The sequence below is a fragment of the Dermacentor variabilis genome, chromosome 2 (genome assembly GCF_050947875.1).
Source record: "Dermacentor variabilis isolate Ectoservices chromosome 2, ASM5094787v1, whole genome shotgun sequence".
Lineage (NCBI taxonomy): Eukaryota > Metazoa > Arthropoda > Arachnida > Ixodida > Ixodidae > Dermacentor > Dermacentor variabilis.
The window spans coordinates 249678775-249706216 of record NC_134569.1 but is presented as its reverse complement, the minus strand read 5'-3'; the positions used below and the strand labels follow the sequence as shown (position 1 = coordinate 249706216).

Genomic DNA, 27442 nt, shown 5'->3' with positions numbered 1-27442 from the left:
CGCAGCCAACATTCGACCAATATCCGAGGCTTCTGGCACAAAAGAGTTGCAGAATCAGAAATAACCATTTTCCTTTAGTCCAGTAATGCAAACTAAGGGTGCACGCGTCATATCGGGTGGGAAACTTTCACAGTTTTCGTAACGTCGCGTGGCAGACCGACGAAATGGAGGTGCCCGAAAAATGTTCAGCCAATTGAGGAGGGTTGATTGCATAAGTGGAATAGAAACACCTTTAAAAGCCTTCACGTGATATAGCAGTGCATGCGCCTTGTCTTTCCTTGTCCCGTCGTACGGCGATCCTCCAAAAAAGTTTCAGAAGCTCAATTTTTAGCCTTTCTGCACGCAACGATCGAGCCTGGATATTTCACCCCTCGCGGATGCCTGGGCCCCGGAAGGACGACTGCATTTCAAAGCTATTCAAAGTGTTGTAGCTGCCACGAGACAACAATGGGAGAAACACGGCGCCATTTCTTTCCTCCATGCAAGGCAAAGTTTGCTCGTGAGGCAGGCGAACGACATGGTCCAAATAAGCTCTGTGGCTCAACACACTGTGGGGAGCGCGTCCGTGCTCTGTCTCGTGATGTGCGGCGTCACACACACGCAAACTTTCTGTGGAGAGAAAGCTTGTTCGTGCGACTGACGGCAACAAGTGTTCTCGCAGCATTCGACAGCGCTTTTGATTTTTCGGAACCGATACTAGGGGTGTGGGGGGAGGGTTGATTGGCGTCGGCTTCACGACGCCAATCAGGGCGACGGTTTCGCACCTGCCCGAGCGCGGAAGAAAGTAAGCCATATTTAGCATCCGGTTGTATATTTTCTCTTATTTTCTTGTTGTATATAAGCGTACTTTAGTGTAAAGCTGTCACCAACTGTTTCTAATTCGTTTCTGCAATGAACCCTCCACAATTGCTAAAACATGTTTCACGCCACCCCCCTTCGCATGTCTGTAGCGCGACCTCACGAAAAGCGCGAAAACTCCCCATCTGATGTGGCGCATACACACTGATTCTGCATGATTAGACCAAACAAAATAAATATAATCATTTCAAATTCCACATCTTTTTTGCCGTAAACCCTCCGCTACTGAGCAAAAGTTTTTGGGCTACGTCTACTTCGCCAGTCTGTCACGCGGCGTCCCAGAACAGCGAAATTATCTCGCCACTTTAAAGGGACGTGTAGGCATTAAAGATGCATTAATATGCCGAACAAAACAGATTTTTTTTTTTTGGCACAGTCGGAGAATGCCCCCTTCCGAAAGTAACAGAAGATGTCTGCACACCGGCACGGGATACTCGTAGGTGCCGGGGAGAGAGCGGGAATAAACTTTTATTCTTGAGCAAGCGCAGTTTGCGCCCTGTACAGGTGGGTGGCCTCCTAATTTCAGGTGGGCCATCTCCCGTGCCCGTTCGATGAGGTTGTGCTGTCTCTTTAGGTCCGTGTTCCATAGCATGATCTCCCACTGCTCTTCGATGAATGGATTTATTTGCGTATAACAACAATTTTCGCATGGAAGTAAGCACGGTCGAGCACTTACGACACGTTTACGACATAGCTCCGCCAACTCGTCTTTGCTGCGGATCGGTTTTAGCGTCATTTTCAACTTTATGGTGCATGCCGCCGCAATTTTCCACTGCAGCCACCGCGAGCTAAGGATAGGATGTGGGCCAATCGTGGACGCCCGCACCACCATTTTTCCTAAATGCCTGTTGTTTTTGTGGAAGATAGCTCCCAAACTAGACTTGCTTACAAGCTTGCCGCAGCAAGCGAAAGCTTCAATTCAGGTAATCTATGCAAAATACGATCAACTACTGAGTCGTCAAGCTGTCCAGGAAAAGGATATAACCAGCTTGAAGAAAAGTCTCTAAGCTAGAGTACTGTGGAAGCTCAAGTTATATTCAGCCACTCAGAGCCTCAGTAAACGACCTTGAATGGCGCCGCAGGAAGTTGGATGTTATAGTGCGTGGAATAGCAGTAATTGATAATTAAAACCTCCTAACAAAGCTAAATGAAGTTGCAAAATCGGTGGGCTTTTCGGAGCTGACCGCGAGCGACGTCGAGGACGTTGCCTTCGAGGCAAGGCAATGTACCGGAATGATTGTGCGATTTTCACAGCTGTCAGATCGAGGCAGATGGATTGAAAAGCTCAACATTTCGCGAAATATGAACTGAAGCATTTCAGTCTGTGATAGCGTGACCGTGCGACTGCTCTTGTGCTGCGTAAGGGAATGCGCGAGTGCACGCACGTGATCATTGCTTGGCGTACATTTAGGCTCGCGTGTGTAGCTCACACAGGCGTAATTCGTCAGCATTTTTGTGCGGTATAACATAGTATTATAGCATATTTGGTTTCATTCATCAAGCTCAAACTGGCGCTTATCACGACACCAAGTGCTAAGGTGCGCAACTTGGTGCGTCCACTCGAAGCCTCCCCGGATATGGCGCCCCTGCCTTCAATAGGTAGGGTCTCGAAATGGCATGAAGTGACCCAGAAGATGGTACCGTAGCAGGATATGCCCTCTCACCGAGCGTGTCCCGTCTCCGTCTGCACAGGGGAGGCAAGAGCCATCTGTGAATGCGACCGGCTCGAGCGGGTATTCTCGGGCGCCACCAGAGGTGGGTCATCTCTCTGTCCTAGTGGCCCAGATGGCCCAAGAGCGAGCAGGACTGCGAAATGAGAGCCCCACGAGCTGCGACATAAGTTGCGCACGCAAGCTTTATTGTGCATGCCGTAAGCGTACTCGGAAATATAAAACAGAGCAACAAGACGTGGCACCAGATGAAGAAAGACACAGCTTTGGTGCAGAAATGTAACTTGTGCATCTGTCGTTTCTGTATCCTGGTGCCCCTGCACCCTGCGCAGCACCAGCGTTTCACGTACGCCCTGCGCCGGCGGCCCTGATACAGCGTGAGCAATTTCAGTGTGAAAGCACTACTTGGCTCGTCGTGCACTTTGCCTGTGCACGGTGGTGGTATTACATGCAAGTATAGTATGTATGTAAATATAGTAAGTATACAAGAACGTAAGTACAGTATGTAAGTAAAAATCAGTAGTATGTAAGTATTGTACGTATGAGATCGAAGTAGAGAATAAAAAGAAGTGGCTATGCAGACATATCCAGGTGCAATGAACTAAGACATTCGAAAATTCGGAATGCGCTTGCCCGTAGATGGATTCGAGCTCAGGCCAACGCCAGCACGCTTTGCAGCGAGAGCCAGAGGCGTTACCTCGGTTCCACACCCGCAGGTGCGGACGGTGAGACGAAGGAGCGTTCGCGTGGCGTGCCTAGCGGTTCGGGGCGCGACAGGGTTCGCTACTTGCATGTCAAAGGACGCGCGCGCTGGCTCGTCCACGCTGCGTGTTGCAAAACAGAGCCAGAACTTCGGCGGCGAAGCCACGTCGTCGACCGCGAAAGTGCGCCTCGGAAGAAGCACGGCGCAACGCGGCTCGGCGAGAAGGCTTCGCAAACGCGAGAAGACACGGCGCAACACGGGAAAGCGTGTTCCCTCTGGTGCTTTCCTCGTAGGCCCCGGAAGGGTCGCCTGCTCCCCAGTATTTTTTTTTTTGCTCTCTTTCGTATACGACGTGCTTCCTTTCACTAAAACCACTAAAAGCATTATTTTAGAATTTACGTTTTGCTACCGTGAAATGTATTCGAAAAAAAAATTTCAAGGCGGTGAACACATATATGGATGGAGTTTACCGGAAAGCGCCGAGGAATAGTGAACTCACAGCAAAGAATATTCGAGGTAAGGAACCTTTACTTGACGTCTTTATGTAGAAAAACTGGATATTTACTTTATTCCCATCGCTTGAAGAGGGCAATAAGCGGTCAAGAGGGAATCTTTGCACTGTATGCTGTAGTGCAGAATACTTCATTAGGAACGAGAGTGTCAACGGGGGCGGAGAGAGAAAGGAAGTTTTTCGTCGATCAGTGGACGTTGCGTCGTTTTTGAAGGTGTCGTTCCTTTACCGAGTGGTCAAGGGAGTGGCGCCTGAAGAAAATGGGAGGTGACGTAACGACAAGACAGCCTATCAGCGCTTAAGTATTCCCTTTTGGCAAGCGACGCAACATATGCAATATTGGCATCATGCGCGCTCTGCTAGGCGAGTTGGGAACAAATGTTAACGATTTCAAACAATAAAGCAAGTTATGGCAGGAGACACGAAAAAAAAAAACGCTAGGCAATTTGCGCGCGTAAATACAAGCATTACTTTTTTCCCCGTACACTTTCCACCTCAACGTCCGTGAGCCCTGCCTGGGTTGGTCAGAGCGAGAGCTCGCAAGGTGTGCGACGCGGGTTCTCAACCCCTCCGTGGATAATCGCAAAAAGACAGCGCGCGGGGAACACGACGCCTGACACACAGGGCGGAAGTAACAGCGGTCGCTGAGCGAGAGCAGCAAAAATATAAGAGCGAGGGTGGAAGCAGCTGGAAGCTGGGCTCAGGCGGGGTTCGACTGCTGTGCCGCCATAGCGTGTGACGCGACTCGCTACAGACTCATTGTGCAGAGATTAGGAGACGGCGTGTCGGGCCGGATATTGATTCGCACGCACCGGCGGAGGATTATTCGGCCCGTTAAGACCGACTTTGCAGTCAGTCGGTGGCTGGGCAGCGAGGCGAGCCTGTTGGGAGCCACCTGCGGAGGCTCGGGCTCTGCTAAGCGACTGCACAAAAAGCTGCTCCTTTGTTGCCGCAGCGGGGACAGTTTGGCCACGTGTCAGGTTGTTTGTCTGAGCGACTCAGACTAGTAGCGAATGAGCTGTCTTCTGAATATGTAAACAAAGAAGAAACACGGAGTACCGTTGACAAGCTTTTTTCTTTATAAAACGATACACACTCTCGAATCAATTTCTTACGAAGTGTTTCTAGTAATAAAACGTGGTTTGACAGAAAGAGTGCAATTGCATTGTTCCTACGGAAAGCCTGCATCGCTTCTGGCGCCAGCTTGGCGGTTTGCAGTAAACGGACAATTTGCAAATTAAAAAAAAAAATTATGCGAATTGAAAGCAAATGTTGTAATCCTTGCGAAGCGAAGTTTTTGTGAATTGGTTGGTTCAAGGGACACAAAAGGCAAATATTAGGTCATGCTAAAGCGATTTGTTAGTGCTGGAAATAGTTTTATGCGTCAATATTGCCGGGAACAGAGATTTAGTAATCGAGAAATAGGCGTAAATGCTGGACGCCATTGGAGATTCTCCCGGGACATTTAAGTACTAGCCCGATGACGAAGGCACTGCTGATTATAGTTCTAAACTACTACTCAACCACTCATAATAAGAGATCATCACTGTATATGGCATTAGACAACGAAAGAGAATACTACTTGTCCAGTTCCGTCTGGATTTTAAGAACTCGCTGACGTTGGCCGCGGGTGGTCGAGAGGTTTCGTTTTCTCCACCCTGCGCGCTTTCGCGTTTCAGTTGTTGCGCTACCTGCACCGTGCGGCGCCGGTTTCGCTGGCTCGCGAAACTCGGCACGCACTGCCAGTGGCAGCGAACACCACAACATGTCGCGGAATTCCAGAACGGCCGACGACCAAGAGCAGCTGCAGCGGCGAATCCAACGCTTGGCTCGACTTCTGCGCGGCTGCGTGGAACGCGGCCGCCCGTCGACCGCCGTTCTGCTCACCGGCGGCCAGGTGGCGTGTGCAACTCCACCACGGCCCTCTCGGCGGCGGTCGATCAATTTGCATTGAGCTGTACGCATGCGGGTCCGCAAACAATGTCTTTCCTCGAAACAAGCGCTGCGAGGTTTCTGGAATGCATTTTAACAGTACACGTCCACCTAGTATTTGCCTTTAGTGTTCCTTTAATGAAGCGCATTAAATATACTCATTTCATTCCTGTGTTCTTGGCATAAAGGAAACTGCCCCGTGCATGTGATTTTCACAGTCCTATGCGACGGTGTTTGACGACATATCTTATACTGGCTCGTATTTCTGAATTTATTCCGATTTAATTCATATGTAGCGGCCGCTTCTTGGCCGATTCCATGTTGATGTGCACGTACCATAATATGAAAATCATAATCATCATCAAGACGTGGCGAGCATCTCAAAGCAGTAGTTGGCGGTAACACCAAATGTACCGCCCGCTTCTTGGGTAGTCCCCCGTTGTTGTCAGGTGCCATTGCACGAAAATTATCATCCTCATAATCACCGCACAGACAAGTTTTAGCGAAAGTTGTAGGTATGCGTCATAATATGAAAATCATAATCATCAACAGCACGCGGCAATCATCTCAAAGAGCTAGATGTACCGCCGCTCTTGGCCAGTCCACCGATGTGCTTACCTGCTATGATAATATTCAACACGAGGAAGAACTCCGCAGCAGGGAAATGTACCACTCGGTGTCTACTTCCCGCTTCTTGGCCAATACGCCATTGTGGGTATGGTATGGTATGGGTATTGGTATGAAAATCTTGATTTTACTCATGACGTGGCGGCAACCTGAAAGAGCTAGCTGGTGCTCGCGCGAGAGAAGTATACGTGCAAATGTGGAGCTAATAAAGAAACCATTCGTACTCATAGTTCGAATCCTACCGCCGGACGCGGATTTTTTTTTTAAATTAATTGATTGATCAAGAGTGAGCAGAAATGCCTTCAGCGAAAGCCCGACCAGCGACCAACCGACCAAACCAAAAGTATGTGATGGTAGGCAACGATAGCGTCGCTTTAATATTCTGCGCATGCGTGAGAAATGTATCTTCCAACCAGACGTGCTATTCAGTGGTGTTATTCACGGACGATCACTTTCGGCAATACTTTAATTTTCGGGTGACGTAGTACACGGCGCGTTATATGATTCGATCGGTTTTTCTCAATCAGCTCCCCCGGCTTTTGCTCAACGTGCCAATTAGCGCGCACAGACAGTGACGTCACCGAAAGTGACCGTCAGAATACATCCCTTGGGCGTTCTGCCATTGACCAAGAAACGGAGCTATTCGTCGTAGATGGGCGCCAGCGCCCTTGCTCTCTTTAGCTGCAGGCTGCATAAGCGACTGACCGGTGGCGAAGAGTGCGCGCTCTAAGCCACGTCATCACTTTCTCGTGGAGCGCAAGCTACTCAGTCCAATTCGCCTCGCAGGAAAGCGGGTAGTTTGGCCGCTGCATGGAAGAGGGCGCGCACTATTTTGCAAGTCGTCTAATAATGCCCTATACGCATGAGAGAGAGAGAGAGAGAAAAGAAACTTTATTAATGAATGGTCCGCAGTTTCGTTGTGGTGGCCTCAGGTGGCGGCTCGAAGTCCTTGGACTCAGGTGGCATCTTTGGCTTGCCGGACGGCCCAGAGCTGGTTTGCCAACTCTGAACTTTTGAGAGCCGCCTCCCAGCGGCGGCGACGCCGATGGAGAAGGTCCCCGGCGGTCCCCGCAGCCGGGGCGGTGTCGGGAAGAAGCGAGCTCGAGGCTTCCCGTACTATGGTTACGGCCGCGATTACGGACGCGTCGCGAACGGATGTGGTCCCATTACCGTGGTTGCCGGCAAATTCCCAGAGCATGTATCGCAGCGTTGCTCGCTGTCCGCAAGCTTTACAGGCATCTGTTGGATATGAACCCGGGTAGCAGTGATGTAGGAGCGCGGGGCTAGGGTAGGTGTCTGTCTGGAGCGAGCGCAAAGTTATGGCCTCATTCCTGTTTAACTTGTCGTGTGGTGGCGGGAATGTGCGTCTTTGGAGTCTGTAGTGTTGAGTGAGGTCTCTGAACGTGGCCAGGCGATTGCCCCACGCCCATTGTGATTCTTGTTGCTGCATTTCTGTTGTAGTGTCCCGATCCTATACGCATGGACTTTTTTTTTCCTTTTGTGAGTCCACATTTACAAGACGAGTCTACCAATTGGAGACGGCGTCAATGAAGCCGGGAGAAGGGCCTTCCGAAAGCCATCGCGTCACCACGGAAAGCCGAACCCACTACCTCGTGCTCAACTGCAGAATTCCATATAACGAGCTTAGCCACCACCACGGAGAAGATAAACAGGAGCGCACACTTGCCTACTCGTAAAACATTTGGCGTGCTTACCTTATCTTCGGGCGATGTGCCCTGCCCAACTTTCTACAGACCCCTCCGCCTCGCCTACCCCACCCCGCATCCTGTGGAAGGGCAACCCTCTTCCGTGTGGGCATGGAAGCAAGAAACATTAACTCGGTTAGTACGGAGCGCGACTGGGACAAAAACGAGAGGACGCGCCCGAGTTGCTCTGCGTTTGCAACAAATACGAGCCAACGCACCCAAATTAATGCATTGTACTGAAGAAACAGACACTCCTTGGAATGATTGTCTCTTGTGGTGCAAACTTGGCTAGTTGTCAATTCTGCATAACGCGAGCCTAATGTCATGATGAGAACAAGAAAGCAGTGCGGCAACAATAATGCAATTATGGTGTAGCAATGACTCTGGTATTACAACAGTCAATAATCGCTGAGGTTGTCTTGTTGTCAGGTGCAACAACAGGACATGGACACAATAATGAGATGGCACAGAGAGCGCTTACGTTCAACAATTGCCTATTTTTAGGGGCTAGTTAAAATTAAAGCTTTGCCATTAGCGTCATAACCTCCACACGAATTTTTTGCGTAGATGGCGAACAAAAATATTAAGAATAAAAAATAAATCGTTTAAAATCTTGTTAAAACCGCAACCACGATCTACCGCCCGACAATTAATTTCACGAACGCACGCATTCGTTTCCGCGTGCTCCTCTCTAATCGCGCTTAAAACTAAATATTAAGGAAGGTTAAGTTAGCACATTACAGGGGACTATACGTCAGATGATCGCATGTTATGTCGCATTACATACTAGTGGACATTCACAAAATTAACATCACCTGACGTTCCAAACCTACCGTTCCATGAGCCTATTGTGCTGGTAGGTTCACAGCAATTGTAAACAGAAATTTAATGAGAGGCTTCGGCAGACAGCCAGTGAGAGTTGAGCAAGCTGTGAAAATAATTTTACACAAGATCACTTTCACGCATTTTACACTAAGATTATCCATATTTGCAGCTTCAGTTTTTATTAATTTCGCCATGGAACCCGGGCAATACGGTTGCAGACGCGGCTCCTCCCAGCGCGCCTTCCCATTCCCGACGCCCTTTCTTTTCTTTCCGATTTCTTGTATGATGCCTAATAGTCATCCTACAAAAGATAAAATATTTATGAAAATAATCAATTACAACAGCGGCGCTTCCACCTTGCGTTCGTCATTTCGTGAAACTCGTAGTTCAGAGGCGCTATCTAAAATTCCATAATATAATTTGAAAGGCATGCAACCACGGGCGCCTCAAGTCGGCGACACTGCAGAGCAAGGACGACTCCAGTCAGCTTCTGATGAACGCTGCCATTGCTGACCGTGATTATTTCTGGCTCAGTGAGTTTTCCGCTGACGCAACGTCCTAAATTCGGTACATGTGATTCTTTTTTTTTTTTTTGTCTTTTACGTCGTGGTATTAACGCAGCTCGAGTGCTCAACCCAGCCGTATGACTCCCTATTTACACGCAGCTCATCGAAAACAAGGAACACGTAGAACCTCTGCTCATTTTAGCTGCATTCCATAGTCTCCTTCTCTTATCCCGTAAACGAGCTGACATACGAAGTTGCTGCTCTCTCTGCCGCTGGCCTACTGTTCTCAGCGAGGGCTACTCAAATGGCATATCGGACGACTGATACTTCCACTGCGGTTTTGCCAAAGGGAGGAAATTAAAGAAAAACGAGGCTACATGCTAGATCACAAAGTACAGAAAGGGCCAGTAAAGTAAACTACGAAAAGAGCTCCGATCAGGCAGCACCTCATCTGTTCACAGAACTTAGGTAATGTCCGCGGCCTCAGAGGGCAAATAGAAGCGTTCCGGTCTAGGTCTGAGGCCGGCGCCTTCAGTGTTTAGTGCGAAAGCGAAAATATGGCATAAACAAAATGCTACCCGGCAGAGCAAAAAAAGGGGCAATGAATTTGAACTGCAGGGAAACACAAAAAGAAAGGAGCTCGAGTGCAAACGGTACTCTGCGACCTCACCGTATGCGAAGCGTCTTTGACTTGCAAACATGCCAGTGTTTGCAAGCATGGAATACTTATTCTGGAAAAATCCGCACGAAGCTAATATTATTGGAGTTGATGTGGCGCCACCCCGCTGCGACAGCACTTATATTTCTTTTATAACCTAGGGGAAGATATTCGGACGTGGTATAGTTGTATAAATGAAAAAAATAACTAATCATTATTTAGCCTCAGGAACTGTATCTCATGTTAGTGTTCGCTTTAAACTTCTTTATCTGTGCTTCGTTTTATACTAAACGAGCATTTCTTTAGAAGCTATGCAGGAAATTCGGTCATCGAGATGTAATATTTGACGTCTTTCGTGATGAGGCGAGCAATCGTTCGACTTGACATGGAAGGACACGCATGACCAAATAGTTCTAACCGGACTGGTGCCACCTCTTGAGCTGCGGCTACCTTTGCCACTTTCATAGGTGAGAAAATCATCGTAGATTGTTCCAATGCAAGCTGTACGCATCGCGCTTTCTGTGAGGTCCTTTTCAGGCCATCGAGGTGCCATTACTTGACTATGGCGCTCCTGTAGCACTGTTAAAATACAGCGTTACATTCGATACAATAAATACATGCAAGAAAAAAGAGGACTGTTCAGCATGATGTGGTTTTTGTGCGTGCGTGTGTCAAATCAAGCATAATACAGTCAAGTCAAGTATAATACAGTTAATTGCTGCTCAGACGCTGCTATTTCGTCTCTCACGCACGGGAAGTATGCATTGTGCAATGGTTCCAGTATTTATTTATTTTATTTTTTGCTCTGCCTGGCCTGCGGAGTTATTCCCCGTCAGCCACCGCTGTCCCCATCTAACCTGCCGCGGCGATGGTGCAGCTGCAACGAAGTCGGGGAGCGCGTTCCCCCAAAACGCGCTGTGCAACCGCGCTCTTTTCACGTGCATAATCTGTCACAACAGCTCCTCCGCTCAGTGACACGTGCTACGCCGCTGAGGAGGTGGTCAGCGCCCTTCCTCTTTTGCTAACACCCGTGGCCCGAGCGCTCCGGATGCTAGCGGGAAAAAATAAACAGTAAGTACTCAGGCAGCCGGATGGGGGTCTCCGAAATGGGCTAAGCCCGCATGTGGGATAACGCTGCTCGCCGTGTCGATAGTCGAACGCTGCGATCGAAAGTGTGCATGCCTATAACAGCTCGGCATCCACCGCTGGCATCCACCCCTGCAACCACAATTCAAGTGGACGTCTCTCGAAGCCGCTCTCGTGCCTCGTTGAGAGCCCGCGTGCGCAGCAATGAAGCCGGGAAGAATGCGGTGTCAAGGCGGGCTTACGCGCAGCGCTCGACTGCAGTTGTGGCTATTATGCAAGTGTTACACGCGAATGCGTGTTCCGGCTGCGAGTACGCGATGCGTAGCCGAAGTGTACTTATAAATCGTTCTCGAGCGACTCGCTTTGGAGGTGAAGCAGCCCGTATATACTACGTAATGCGAAAGGTATTGATGACCGGAACTTTGGAGCGCAAGCCACGGGGCTCCGCAGAGACCCAAAGCTGGCTTGCCGCATCGTCCCCGTATGGCGCTGCACACCGCCAAGCCTACAAAAGATGACACGGAGCACGAGTTCTAACGAGAGCGGATGTAACGCTGCGAAGTGAGAAAGTTCAACCACGGCGGAAAATCCTTGTCCGAACGCGAGCTGTGGCCGCCGCCGCGTACACCTTTCCAGCACGCGCAGCCTTCGCGATGAGTGCAGCGTGCAGTTATGCCTCTGATCCCGTTTGTCATGGGAAGCTGAGCTGTATTTCTTCATCGGCAATTAATTGCGCAGCGAAAAAGTGGCAAGAACGAAACAAGGACCCCCCAGCAGTGCTTCACCTTGGCGAAACTGAGTGATAGTTGCTAAGAAGCCCGAATATCTGAACGTCGGAGATTTGCTTATAATAAGGCAGTTACGAGAATATTCCCAGAGTAACGAATCTATGAACCGTCATGAGTGCCTCACTGAAAAAAAGGACAATGAAAGAAGACAAAGCTTCGTCTTATCACTCACTAGAACGAGGCTGAATGAAGTTGATGTTACGGCGAGGCTGTAAGTGGTTAGGTTCTGGAAAAAATTTTGCGCGCCTATTGAGCCGTGTAGATCGAGAATTTCTCCCCATATGTGGGCCGATCCTGAAGCTAGTGCGATACCGCGCCGACCCGCGGAGGAGGTGAAGCAGGCGTTAAGCTCTGCACCAACTTGCAAAAATAAGTGTAATATCTTATGTCCAAATACAACCCGTATCAGATATTAAGCTGATAAGAACAGATACCACACGTTGACCCGCGTCGCCCGTGTCTACGTTCGCCATGTTCTCTCTTCGTCAAAACTCTTTTTTTAGAAATTTTGGTGAAGCAATGAAAGGCGGTTAATATCATTCGTGTTAGAAAGGTTTGGAGTGAGATGCTACACTTAATTGAATGAGCCGACTACGCGTCACCGTTCGTGTAAGATTTGGCAAAAACGTGGCTAGTGTCCCTTATGACAAATAACTGTTGAAATGTTGTTGGCATATGTTGACGAATTGTTGACTCAATAGCCTTTCAACAATACCTCAACAATTATTGAAACCACAGAGCAATAATTCAACGGTAAAGTTGTTGGGCAGTTCACAAAAAAAGTCGTTGACTAAATTCTGTTGGTATATTGTTGAATTGTATTGAGTATTATTGAGCCATTGTTGAGCAGTTTTCAACAATAAAGTCGTTGACTGAATTCTGTTGATATATTGTTGAATATATTCAGTATTATTGAGCCAATTTTGAGTAGTTTACAACAATAAAGTCGTTGACTAAATTCTCTTGACGTATTGTTCAATAGTATTGAGTATAATTGAACCATTGTTGAGTAGTTTCCAAGAATAAAGTCGTTGACTAAATGCTGTTAACTTATTGTTGAATAACATTGAGTCACGAGCAATATTGAGTTTCGAAGTATATGTGAAAAACACACGCACATATGTAGGTGTGCGTCTTTTGCACATATACGTTGCTTTACCGGTCACTTGATCACCATTTCATATATACAGGGTGTTGCTTCACGTTACTTGAACCATAGACGTATATACACCTGTTTCAGCTAACTTTACTCAGAGTTTAAAAATAAGCCGATGCACCATAAGACGATGCGACCAAATGCATGTTGCTGACTCTTGCATGTGAAACGCTATTCTTGTATTTTTCCTAAGTAGTTAATTAGTCAAGAAAATTAGCCATTCGCAAGGAACAAAGTTAGGCGAAAATACCAATTAGAAAGTTCTAGAGCACTTTGCAAAACGTCCGATTAGGCAATTTCTAACTTTCTATCTATTAAGTGTTAGTGTTTTTCAACTTACTGCGGATGGCCCGCGAAATACAACAAATATCACCTGACATACCCGGTTGCGCGCCGTGCTTGCAGCGCTCCCAAACGAGCATACCATCGAGCAGGGTGTGTTGCCGCTTAAAAGGCGACAGGGCAGTGACGAAGGCGTTGGCTGTGGTATTGACGCCAGCGACGTGCTTCCCTCGCTGCGGTTCATGATGGCGATAAGCAGACGGGTGTTCACGCCGGTTAAATGGTATGTTTTCGTGTGTGCGCGACAGGCTTAGGAGCAGTGCAATCACGACTCGCAGGCGGGCATGTCACGCGGTGCTTTTTGTATTTCGCGAGCATCGGCAGTAAGCTGAAAAACACTAATACTTAACAGATAGAAGGACAGAAACTGTTTATTCGGACATGTTGCCAACTGCTCTGCAACTTTCTAATTGGAATTTCTTTCCTAACTTCCTTGCTTTAGAAGTAGGTTAATTATCCTTGACTAATTAGCTAATTAGGCAAAATAAAGAAATAGCGCGACACACTACATACCAAAGGGAGCAACATTCATCGCGTCGTCATAGAGTGCATAGAGTTTACACTCGGCCTAAAGTTAGGAGAAACACTCTGCAAGCATATATATATATATATATATATATATATATATATATATATATATATATATATATATATATATATATATATATATATATGCAGTTTGATAACACAAACGTCCCTACAAGCAGTGACAAACGACCGATGATTGGACGCATCATGCATCTCCATCGGCGTCCATTATAAGGGGCCAGTGCCCTAGCTGTGTGTTAGGTAACAGTATTGCATGCCTCCATGTTAAATATAGTCAAGGTGGCGGAGAACGTTAACAGAATTCAAGTCTGGGGTTTGATGTGCCAAAACCACGCTTTGATTGTGAGCCGCACCTTAGTAAGAAACTCCATATTTATTTTGGCCATCTGGGGTCCTTTAACCTGCACCGAACGCACAGTACACGGGTGTTTTTGCATTTCACCCCCATCGAAATGCAGCCGCCGCGGCCGGCATTAGATCCCAAGCACTCGGGTTAGTAGCGCTACACCTCAGCCACTATGCCACCACGGCGGGTGCGGCGGAGCAAGGAGTGAACATCGTTTTTACAGAGTGCGTTTCGCTTACCCGTTAGCGCGCTATACAGAACGAAACGAAAAGCTTGGCCGATATGTACGACATGGTGCTCATATTTCACATGGAGGCCAAATTCTTTTCTGCGACCTAGACGGGGTGCTGGCGAATGTGTTGAAAATCTGCTCGACCACTAAGCACAATCTGCGCTGCTATACGTTCTCGGTGACAAATCGCACAGCGCAGAAGCACACGCACAAATGTTTGAAGAATGGGACAACAGACCGCCTGCAGTTTGCCATGACGTCGAAATAAGAAGCACAAACAGGGACGTTTCTGTACTTCTCTGGTCAATAGTTCAGTTCGCATGGTTGCGGCACGCATTACCCTTTTTTTTTTAATCCAAACGACGAAAACTGTGCGCGCACAAACTAGCACGGCGTTTGTGATGTTTGAATTTGGCGCCTTTTCCCGCGCATCCCATTAGCTCCGGCCGGTGCACTGCGTTACTGCGCTAAAGAAAGTAGTTCATCAAAGAAGCAATGCAAAAAGCTTTTATATACTTGCAAATCGCAACAATTGTTCAGTAATAACATGAAATTACAAAATTTCTTATCAAATGGAACAATTTGTGATAATATAAGCGTGTATTTGTATGAGGGTGCATGTATGATTGCGCGTTTGCGCTGTTGATGCTTGGCGCATTCCGGCGAGTTCGTGCACGCCGTTTCCTTGAGAGCTTCGAGCGTTTTCTGCGTTCTTTGTGTGCTTCGCTGTGACATCTTTGGAATATTCCGGCGTGTTGCTCGCTTTTTATAGGCTTGTTGCCTCGAAGATCGCCATGATCGCCTCCGACTCAGCGACATCAAGGGTGAGTGAGTGTTTCGAATTCCCCTTGTTCGTCCATTGCGACGCGGTGAACGGAACGCGGAAATGATTTCAGCGCTTGTGCGTGTCTTCATCGCGCCTCTTTTCTAGCTTTCATTCCTAGTACTATCCTTCCATTGCGAGAATTGGTTGTACAGCACTAGATTTGTGGTATATATCATGGAGTTTTGTCCTGGTTTAACTTTACACTCCGCTTATGGTGACGTAAGGCAGCTATGTGGTGCCAGCGAAAACAAGGCACGTTGTACGCCATGATTTCTGATACGGTGTTCGAGCACCGATTGAGTTAGCCTTATTAATGAGCGCAAAACAATGCGACGTGAAACCATCCGATCTGAAAATCGAAGATATTTCGTTTGCGCTACGCTAGTACAAGGCGTGTGAGCGAGCTTGTAGGAACGAGGGGCGGTGGGTATTATTATTATTATTCTAATATTTTGAAACACCAATAAAACACGAAATTTGAGACAAAGTACAGTAAATTTTCACCTCCAATAACATAGTATAGACATAAAACGTAAGAACTTGTAAGAATAGCAGACCAGGCTGCGCTACTTAAGTAGCTGTACTTTAGAGGCTGTACAGCAGTCATTTATGCTTACTGAAGAGTCCTGTGAATGTGAAGAAACTTTTTGCTGCTCCATTTGTGCTTTTAATAAACAGCTCTTCATAACATAACAATGACAGAAACTTGCTAACTTTAAGAATACTAAGATGCGAACCTCATCTTACATTAATTGTGATATCAGCTGTTCATTATTCAGAAGCTATCCAATATTTGATTTGCTTTTGGCATTATTCGGCTCAGTCTCAAAAATCGCTTTTCGCGCACCCTTAATATTTTTATTGCAGATTTAGGTTCTTCAGCGTGACATTCCGAGAAAATAAACTGGTAAACAATTTTTTAAATAACAATAAAGTGGCAATACCATTTCAGTATTTGTAGTTTTACGTTTTATTTTTTTATGCAGGATAAAGCAGCATAATTTTTTTTGTGTAATGAAACTTACAAAAACTTGTGGCAACACTCCCAAATTACTGCAATGACAGACACCTAGGAGCTAAGTGAAAAATCAGTTTTCGAGAAACCCAAGGAGCGACAGCACTATAAGAATATTTTCTGGAAGTCTCAGAAGGTTTCAGTACCTCCAGTGGGATGCTAGGCAACACTTTGTTCTGAAAAGGCAAATTTTTTCAGAACGTTCCGTCACAACCACAGATGTACGGCAGTGAACCCTAAAAGGGTTGAAGTCAGTCCTATGGCATATGGCTCTTAAAAGACAGCATTTCTTCGTACCTGTCACATTCTGCGTGTGTCATGCTAAGCAGCTTGGTGCACAACTACACGGAATCCTCATTAAAACAGTAATTCAGTCGAGGCAGAAAACGTGCTTCGCTGTAAGCAGTGTCTTCTTTAATGTAGACAGTCCTAAGTCATTGTAAGGCGAGAAGTACATTCCGATTGCATGTGAACTCAGGAAACCTAACTTCAAATGAAGCTTGACTCAATTGTAGTGACATGACAGTATTGTATTTGGAGCATGGAAAATCACAGTGAAGTGTTGCACATTTTAATTATGAAAGCTACAAGAAATAATTTTAGTTGTCTGTTCAGGTTTTTTACGAACGACATGAATTTTTTTCACAATTTCGTTTCTCCACAAGCAGAGTTCACATCTTCGACATTGAGGATATGCATAAAGTTATTTTGCTACTGTGTTTTGTTCCTCTGCTCTTTCCTGCATTTGACACTTAGTGGAGTCCTGTGCAGCACTGAATAAATTTAAATGGTCATGCTGTAAAGCTGTACCCGTGGAAAGTTCGAATAAAGCAACACAAATACATAAATCAATTTCATTATAACGATGGCATATTGCATGCCATTATTTTGCATTTGGAAGTTGCTTTTTAAAACTTGTTCTGGCTTCTTGTTCTTGCAGGCTTCACGTGTCGCAAATTTTCTGGTACCAACATGCCCTATGTAAAGAACACTGGCCTAGCTTCTCACATGGGACCAATAGCCTCTAAAGGGCCCAAGTTGGACAGCTCAAACCAAAACACAAGTGTTGTGCGTTTGTAACTCTCGACATTTTTATATTTTATGTTAGTCTCCTGAAGGGCCCAATTTGGATTTCTCAAATGAGCATAGAAATTTTGTGCCTTTCCATGCCTTGATATTTTTATGTTAACTTTATTAATGTTAATTATGCTAGTCTCCTCAGAAGCCCACATTGGATTGCTCAATTCAGAATACAAGTGCTGTACTTTGTTATAGTTCACTACATTTTTATGTTAGTTTTTGATATGGTTCCAGTAAGGATAGTGTTTCCTTATTAATATATTGTTAAGTATGTTAAGTCATTTCATGCCAAACCACCCAATTTTGTCAAGAACTGTTCCATTATGGCAAGCCATTTCAAGTTTGCTTGATTTTGAGTAGGTACAATGAGAAAATGTGCTTTCATACATACACTTGAGTCATTCCAGCGCAACCAACCAGCGTTTTTTTACCATCACAGATATAGTTCAAGCTCCGAACTCTTGCTCCTCATTTATTTTCCTTCGCAAAATTTTTTTTTGAATTTTGGCAAAAATTTATTATTCTTGCCCAGCTAAGCTAGAAGGCACTGATACACGTTTCTTTTGAAAGGGAAATTGTATGATCCAGATATTCAGATGGTGTTCATGTCAAGAGATTGAAGTGGTGTGATTGCCAAAATTTGCAGTTTGAATTTTCTTCTAACGTAAGGAAATACAGAAGGCACAAAATAAATATAAAATCAGACTGGTTGACTTGGGATAGCTGCAAAATATTTCAAGCCTTGGAGGTTTAGTTGATCAGCTAAAAAAACTCTAAAGTTCAAATTTTTTGCAAAAAGCTTCTTGTTGAAGGTAAACAAATTAGCTTTGGTGGTTGGCACAAAAGTATATGTCCCCCATCATTACACAGCCCTACATGTCTGCTATGCATGTGACAAGTAACAAGAAGGTATTATTCTTTAAGTGCGATAAATTATTTTTTATAATGTTCATTTGTGGATCACACATACAGCATAAATATAGCATTATATATGAAGCCATGTCATCTAGCAAGGAAACTTTGTTAATATAATTAGCCAGAAAAACTACTCAACAAACTGACTGCCCTTTTTATCATTACGAAGGCAGGTGACGAAAAGCGCTGCAGGTGCAGTCTCAACTCGCATTTTTTTTAACGTGAACGCAAAAAGTGGTCGCCAATGGTGTCTGACCACGTCAGACTGAACATGGCACATATGACTTTTATAGATGAGCATGTTCCGGCTCTGAAACAGTGGTAGCAAACAACACCACAAAAATTTGTTCATACTCATGTAGGTTTTCAGTCTTAATTATGAAGGTGTTTTCTACTTATCATCATTGGGCACCAGGGAGCAGGGCACAAAGTGTCCTGCTCCCTCTATGTTGCATTGCGATGCGACATGCCCTTTAAAATGCTTTGTATGAACAATATCAGCGCTCTTTGTGGATTTACTGTCTACATAATAGTTGATATTTCTTTTTGTAAACTGCATGAAACATATCTTTTAGCACTGCAGGATTCCCTCACGTATTTAAGACGTACGAGGTCTGTTAGAAAAGTATTTGACCTTTTTTGCGAACACCTAATGAATATGAAACAAGCGCGTTTTCATCAGCCGCCCTTGAACCTTTGTGCGCGTGCACGAATTTTTTCCCGCCTGCCAATAACGTGAATTGCTGGGACGCAGCGTTTGAATGAGGTAGCACACTGCTCTCGTCGGTTTTTTATTGCAAGGAAAGTGGCGGAGCGACAGGAGCAGTGCTACTGCATCAAGTTTTGCAAGAAACTGGGCGACAGCCAAGTGGAAACCATTCAGAAGATTCAGACTGCTTTCGGTGACTATGCTATGAGCAGCACACAGATTAACGAGTGGTACAACCAGATTAAAGACGGCCACACCTCGGTGGAGAGCAAGCCACGCTCCAGTCGGCCATCAACATGCCGAAATGACCAGGTCATTGCCGAAGTGAACCCCGTGGTGATGCGGGACGGTCGTGTGACTATCCAAGAAATTGCGGAAGAGGTGGGTATCAGCAAATTTTATCCACATTGCATTATCACCGAAGAATTGGCCATGAAGGGAGTTGCGCCGAAATTCGTTCCCAAGCTGCTCATGGTGGAGCAAAAGCAACTTCGTGTTGAAGTCTCCCAGACATGCTTGATTCCACAAACAGTGAACCCAACTTCATGAACACCATAATCGCTGGTGACAAGTCTTGGGTGTATGTTTACGACCCGGAAACCAAATCCCAGTCGTTACAGTGGAAGCATTCCACGTCACCAACCAAAGACCGCTAAGTCCGCAGCAACGTCAAAGTGTTGCTGACTGCTTCTTTTGACTCCCGCAGTGTGGTACACCACGGGTACGCACCACAGGGTCAAACAATCACTAAAGACTACTACAGGGATGTCCTCCATGGCCTATGTGATGCTGTGTGGTGCAAGATACCGAAGTTGTCAACAGGAAATTGGCGCATCTATCACGACAATGCTTTTCTCGCACTTGATTTAGAATTTTTTGGCGATAAACCAGACCCCTGTAGTTAGACAGGCTCCTTACTCTCCTGGTATGGCCGCCTGCGACTTCTGGCTGTTTCCCAAAATCAAGAGGCCATTGAAAGAAGCGCGATTTCAGACAAGAGAAGACATTATGGCTGCAACGACAGCTGAGCTAAACTCCATTCGGAAAGAGGCCTTCTCGGAATGCTTCTAACAATGGCAGCAGCGCTCGGACAAGTGGCTGGAGTCCCAAGGAGACTACTTTGAGGGTGATTAGGCTTCCAAGCTCCAGTTATGCCAGTTTTTTTCTTCAGCCAAAGGTCGGATACTTTTCTAACAGACCTCGTATTGATATTTTATGTGCAATGGCTGTATGGTTTACTTGGCCCACACCAAACACAAGCCTTGTTGCGTTAGAGCATGTGTCCTTTGGCAATAAAATGCAGACCCTAACACCGCTTCCCTGTCATCTGCGCTGCAGACGAAGCCAGCTTTGTCGTCTGCATTCCCGGCAGGCAAGCTGTGCACACACCCGAGAAAAGTCAGTGCTGACAAAATTTCAAGAAAATTTCTCGCATTTAAAAATAATGCCTTTTTTAACTTCACCCATCCATAGCAGACATGTAGAGCTATCCAATAATGTATCACATATTTTTTGGCCAACTACCAAAGCTGTTTTTCCTTGAACATGAAGCTTCTTGCAAAAGATTAGAATTTGTTTTCTTCACGGGTGATCAGCTGAACCTTCAGAGCTTCATATATTTTTCTGCTATACTATGTCACCTGGGCTACCATTCTGTATTTAAGTTCTGTCCTGTGAATTTTTGTTACGAAAAAAAACTAACGGATTGCAATTTGACTCATTTCTGCCGGTGCCAAGAGCAGTTGAAGTATTCAAATATTTGAAAAATTAGCTATTTTGGCAGTTGCATCACTTCACCGTATTTCCACGCACACCATTTGAAGGCCTCGATCAATACAATTTGCATTTGAAAAAAATTATTGATTGATTTCCTCCAGCTCAGCTGAGCAGGAAAACTAAACTGTAACCAAGATGCTACAGAATATCTGGCAAAAATAAATAAAAGTGGGTAACGAGTTTTGAACTCTAGTAAACATATGGAGATGTTCCAGCTATATGTGTGGTGTCAAAAAAACGCTGGTCGATTTGGCATGGAATCGCATACCTGCAAGTGCATCTGTGCCATTGTCAAAGTTCAGTAAAAACTGCATTTTATATAACTTTGTAAAAATGGCTTATTGCTATCTAAAATACATGAGTAAAAATAATAGGTATAAGACGGCTTCAATTTAAAATGCAACAAAAAATCTCCGGTAATGCAATGATGTGCCTTTCATGTTTGCATGAAACCATATCTTTTTCTGAATTCTTTCGTTATTTTTTTGTGGCAGTGAATAAAATTGAAATGGAACTCACACAAGGAGTAACTTTGTCGTATTCCAGCACATCACTAATAGCTGTTTTTTTTTCATATAAAAATCTGAAGCAGTTAATATGAACAAGTCGCTTGATATGGCATGACCTACGCAGGAATGTTATCATGGCAGAAAACAACTGGATCATGCAACAGCAATGCAGCATAATAAACTGCTCCCATAAGCATCACTTATTGTGATTGCCATGTTTCAAAAGTATGTAAGGTTTACTGAAATTGACACACACCATTCAACCAACAAATAAGGATGGTAAAATGCTGCTTTTTCAGTTTTACAGATTTTGTAAAAGTTTTCTATGCCAGGTAGCATAATTGTTCTTGAGCTGGAATAATCAGAGGTGGACATTACTAGCACAAGAAATGGAAACATTAAACTGATTCCCATAAATTATTCACTTATAACATCACGGCGCACATTTCAGTTTGAAAATTATAGCCAGTGAGTTTGAAATACATATTCACTTGAAATTAATTTCCACGGTGACACCAGTTTCGAGATTTTTCCATAAATGTGAGAGAAATACATGGGCATTCCGGTTACTTCTGTGCTTCAATGCGTAACAGTGCATTTTGTTAAAAAAAGTAAGTGCTACAGCAGTGCATTTCTACAGCCAGTTTGATGCCATGTGTCTCGTTACTGGTGTCATTCTGGAAATTCATTCTAAGTGCATACACCTTGTGAAATTACCGGCTACAATTCGTAAAAACTTTATTAGGAACTGAGTTTTTGTTAATCAGCTGACTATGGTGTCTCGATTTCTCATGCAAGTAATGTTTGGCACTCTGTATCTAGAATTATGTTAGCTGCAACAGCCAGTCTTTAATAAATTACAGGAAACTTAAAGATAACCACCCTGAATATGAAGTCTCAGTTGAGTGCTGTGGGCTCAAGCAAATCGTGGCATGGTTATAGTACCACTGGCTACCTAATAGAGAAAGCAAGTACCTTTTTTGAGTGTTCTTATTTACAGTCATGTCAGTCTGCTTATACATTCATTCATTTAGGTATTTATTTTTTTAAATTTATTTCTTTTGGGAAATGTGTTTTACTTGAGGGCCACACAGACTACATCTTCAGTATTCAATTTTGTTATGGTGTCAAGTTGCAGGAAGTTTGTACTGTGCAATAGTTTTTAAGAAGCTTCTGATGTTCTCAAACTACAAATGGTGCATTTTACACAGATGTTTGGTTACAAATAAACAGTTCGCCTAAAAATGTTTTTTGTCTGCATCAGTTCAGCACTCTTGATTTTGTGGAGGACCACTCACTCTGACAACTGAAAAAAGTGGCATAATAGTACTGCTAGCAGTTTTACAATATCATTTATTACAGGCAATCTAGGAGTATGCTTTTCAGCCCAGGGTGACAGAGGCCTGCGATACAAAACGCCTGTATTTAAATTTTATCCCTATCCTCACACAGCAAACGTACCAACGTGACATCAAAGGTAATTATATGCAACATAGCAGTATTTTAAGGAAAGTGCAGGTTTAAACTGCTAAATACCCAGTGGGGCATAAAGCGCTTTCAACATAATTTGTGTTGATGTTCAACAGATCTGCAACAATTCTTCCATGGGCTTACAATATTGAACAACACATTTCAACAATACCTCAATGGGCTTTTAATTTTGAGACCCAACACATTTTCAACAATGCTTCAATGGGCTTTCAATTTTGAGCTTCAACAATGCTTCAATGGGCTTTCATCATTGACAAACAACACATTTCAACAATACCTCAATGTGCTTTCAACAATGACAAACAACGCATCTTCAACAATGCTTCAATGGGCTTTCAAAATTTAAATACACCATAGTTTCAACGACATGCCAATCTATCAAATTGAGAGGCCACAATGGTGTTTCGACACTGTCGCGGGCCAATTATCAACACTTGTCAACAATTTCCTCAATGATGTTTCAACAATTCCCCAATCATCTTTCAAGGTCATTTGTTGACGTTGAATAATGATATTTCAAAAACCTTTCTACAATTTTTGTAAGGGGTGTAAGTGCAACCGATTGCAGTATATCACAGTGATCACAAAGCAATGGTCACCATGGTGACCAAGTAAGAGAAATAACAGACGAGAACAACAACGTGTGTATGTATCTATTCAATCAATATAATCATCACACAATGCAGTTTCGCTGGTCATCCTTCTTGACAGAGTGGAAGAAGGGCACTATTTTTGTCTCCACCCGTCAAAAAAAATTATTGAGAAGACATTGAACTCTCGTTGGCCAATGTTGAGTTTTTATTTAGGAATTATTGAGAGTTTGTTGGTGAATTGTTGGGTTGAGTGTTGAAGACTCTTGAATATTGGCCACTGAAATATAATGAAACACCATTGGGTACCTCAATGTCAAAGAATTAAGTTACCATTGAAAGTCCATTGTGCTTAGACGGTCCGTTGTGCTCGTTTTGTTGAATGGTTGTTCAGTGACCATTGATTCTCCGTTGAACGGACGTTGTGATAGTTCTGTTGGCCTGTTGTTGAATTATTATTGCCACAGCACTGAAAAGCACCTTGTGGCACAGTTGAGATGGCATTGAGATTTCAGAAGTCGCCAGTGAAATATGATTGACGTTTCGTTGGGCTAGTGGATTTTTATTCATATATTGAAATTGCTTGGCCGTTCACACTTGCATGCCCCGGTGCCTGCTCATAACACAAACAAAATCAAAGGAGAGACTGATCAACTTGAAGTACCTTTATTTACACTCAAGATGCGTGCACGTGAAACATTATTGCAGTACATAAGGCAGCACTACATCGAACCTGGAGACATAGGCTAGTACCTACAGCACTCTAGCAGTGTAAATACATCTGAAAAAACCTATACATATGATTTCAATCAAAACGATCATTGTGGTCTTCACTTTTGACTTAAGTTTATGACTAGAAGGCTAAGCGACTGAAAAGGCAGGGCTTAAGCATACCCTTGTAACAACCAACTTTGAACACATGAACACTTGAAGCTGCTTGCGTGTGAATACACAAATTACATCTGAATATGTTACATTAAATGTTTCGTACACTAACACATCACAGGAAGAGCTACAGCAGACTGTGAGAAGGCAAAATAACAGACTTGAAACAAATGACTTCACGTAAATATATACAAGCTTTATCACACGTCTTTCACCGCGATTAAAACAACAGAGATGAGAGCTTGCTAGTGAATCAGCCACATATCAACGGGTGTCTCTTGCACGACGCCAAGGTGTGTTTGGCGTAGAACACTTTAGCACCTGGGAATTTGCTGCATGCGTGACCTGTGAGAAGGGAATGTGGACAGAAAATGAGATTACGCGGATTAAGAATCTGCCACACAATGCCCATAACTACGCACGAAATAGAAGTACACACTATACTGGCAAGTAAAAATTTGCGATTCTGTACGAGTGCCGTCGAGAAAAGGAAGAAATGGGTTGCTACGGTAAATGTTAACTAAAACACGCACAGCCATGTTTCACAGCGGGCAAAATATTCCCGGCTCTCTCGCAGAACCAAAGACCACGCGACAGTGCATAGCCGATACCAAGCAGATATGGAATCTTTGGGTAGAAGTCCAGCAGAAGGAATGACCTAAAGATACGCCGAGAGCGATGCGAGCGTGAGCGTGCCTGTACGAGTGAGAACATGTACCGCTTCTTTAAAGCTAGCCGCTCCGGCGTGGCTCCGATCATCCCGCGTGATTTGTGTGCAGAACGTCGCGTACACACCCTTGCGCGTTTTGCGCGGTGGCGTCCGCGCAGTGAGCTAGCTTCATGCACACGTCATTCTTCACCGCTCAAACGGTACTCGAGTGCGACGCTCAGCTCGAGGCGACAACGCGCCGATTGGCGCTCCTTTCGCTTCTGGAAGCAATGCACATTCGGATCGGTCCAACTCAAAGAGGCAGCAGAGAACGGTGGCATGTTTCGGTTATCGCCTATTAAAATTGTACAGTACGCCTTCAACGGCAACCCGCCGCGCTAGATAAAGATGCTTACTGCGGTAGTTTTGGCGGCGATAGGCGATAAGGTGAGCCCGTCGGCGGCTGTGTTTTTTGCCGACGTCGTCACCACACCTCCGTTCATTTGCGCTGCGTATCCGTGTACAGGCACCGCGCGGAAGCTGAGACTAATCGGTTGGCCGTTCTCCGCAAATCCCAAAGAGGCGAAATATATTTCGCCGTGCGCCGCATCATTAGCCGCAACCTAAATCGAGGCGCGCTTAACCGCTACGGCACAAAAGGTGATCACACTAACCGTATGGTATACAATGAGCCACTATGAAAAAAAAAATAATTCTGATGTTCCACGTGCCAAACCAACGATCTGATTATGATGCACGTCGTAGTTGGGGACTCCATATTAATTTTGACTTCCTTGAAATTTTTACGTGCATACAATGCACAATGCACGAGCGTTTTTGCATTCCGCTCCTTTGGAATGCGGCCGCTGCAGGTAGGGATTGTATCCACGACCTCGAGCCCCAAATTGCCACGGCGGCCGCCATAGTTACGAAATGTGTAAGCATGAAGTGCAACACTGCCTTCCGGTACGAGTGTGGTACAAGCGCAGCACGGCTGCACACCTGCTGCACAATTATTTGTCGCGGTTCTCCTATAAGCTCGTAGTGCCTGCCTAAATACCTTGAAAGGCAGCGCGCCTCTCACGTATCGGAACGCGATAACAAGCGCTTAGATGGCCCACGTGAGCCCCCATGAAAGATGACGTGGCCACTGTACAAAATTATCACTGCGCAGAGAAGCCGATCCTTATGTTTCAATTGTGTTCTCTCATACAAATGAAGGAAACGTTATTAGACAGGAACAAAAGAAGCAATGCAATTTTACGCACATGGGGCGCCGCTGCCTCTTCGCCTACCATGGTATCAAACGAAGTGACGGAGGCAGCGAGAGTTAATATCGCGCGCATTTGCTCCGGGGCATGCGGTTTGCTAGAAGAAAGTGTACGGTGTGCTTAATATCTCATGCTCGTCGATGTCAAAATAGAAAAAGAGGCTACGTGCCCAAGAAAACGAGATTACTTACCTATCTTCAGAAGTGCGGCTGCGACTGTTTCGGGGTGCCTTCTCTCCAACAGGCATCATGACCTCTGCCGCCCAACTCATCAAAACAACCAGGCTCGCACATCACTAGAAGACTAGTAGCTGGGTGAGCCAACCACTTCAACGGATAAACGTCCCACTTATCGTCGTTAAAGCATTTCACTAAAATGTGCGTCATCATGTCCGAAAAGAAAAAAAAATACTTTCATCAAGAAGCACGAGGCGCGAACCACCGCACAAATGCACCCGAATAACAGTCCGAAAGCCGTTCACAGCTTCACTATCGTATTCAGTTATAAAAACCTTTCAAACACAACATAACGGCACTTAAAAACCGCCATTAGCAATAATTTTTCATCAACTAAGCTTTATAATTTTTTAAGAACAACCTAATTTGTAGCGTAAACAATAAATACCACGACCAAAAATGCGACTACGAAACTAGCGGTAACCGTGTGTACTGTTGCAAAAGTGTGCGCAAAACGAAGCTCGGTTGCACCCGCTTGCGCGCACACATACACACCCGAACGCTACCTTGACGTTTGTAGCGCTACCTAGAAATAAAGATTACTACTAGTTCTGCTATTTTTACAAAAATAAAGCTTCTAAAATAGTTCGTAATGCCTTTGCAGATGACGAGGTGACAAGTAAGGCATGATAAGAGTCCGTTACCTGTATTTCTTTCGATTATTTCCCTTTGGTGTTCTTAACTGAACATACGAGACCTGCAGGCTTGGGAGATGAGACGACGACAGTTCGGCGAGGCTCAAATAAAACGCGTTCTTCTTGCAAGGCGAGAGGCGGGAGCAGCCGCAGATACAGCGATTAGCTGTGATACTGTTGCGGCCGTTGCTGAATCTGAAGCTCTTTGAAGTCAATGGTTATAGCGGTTGTGCGCTGCGATCTCAAAGCGCGTTCGTTCTTTGATCTCTAGTACCAGGCACATTGGATAAAAAAACTATATTTGCTTTGCGGACAGAGGGTACGTCGTAGGAAATTCGAATACCTCACCCGTGTATGTTT

At 45.0% G+C, this 27442-nt stretch overlaps 2 long non-coding RNA genes and 1 other non-coding gene across 3 annotated transcripts; 1 reads left to right on the top strand and 2 right to left on the bottom strand.

Moving 5' to 3' along the window:
* Positions 1-12148: 12148 nt before the first annotated feature.
* Positions 12149-12343, bottom strand: LOC142573517 (U2 spliceosomal RNA). The gene has a single exon (XR_012826349.1). It is a non-coding gene; the product is annotated as a U2 spliceosomal RNA (small nuclear RNA).
* Positions 12344-15162: 2819 nt separating this feature from the next.
* On the top strand, positions 15163-22570 carry LOC142573230 (uncharacterized). The gene is made up of 2 exons (XR_012826256.1): positions 15163-15319; positions 17277-22570. It is a non-coding gene; the product is annotated as an uncharacterized LOC142573230 (long non-coding RNA).
* Positions 22571-24466: 1896 nt separating this feature from the next.
* Positions 24467-26649, bottom strand: LOC142571248 (uncharacterized). Its single transcript, XR_012825814.1, has 2 exons — positions 26403-26649; positions 24467-24636 (listed from the first exon to the last, which is right to left on the bottom strand). It is a non-coding gene; the product is annotated as an uncharacterized LOC142571248 (long non-coding RNA).
* Positions 26650-27442: the final 793 nt, after the last annotated feature.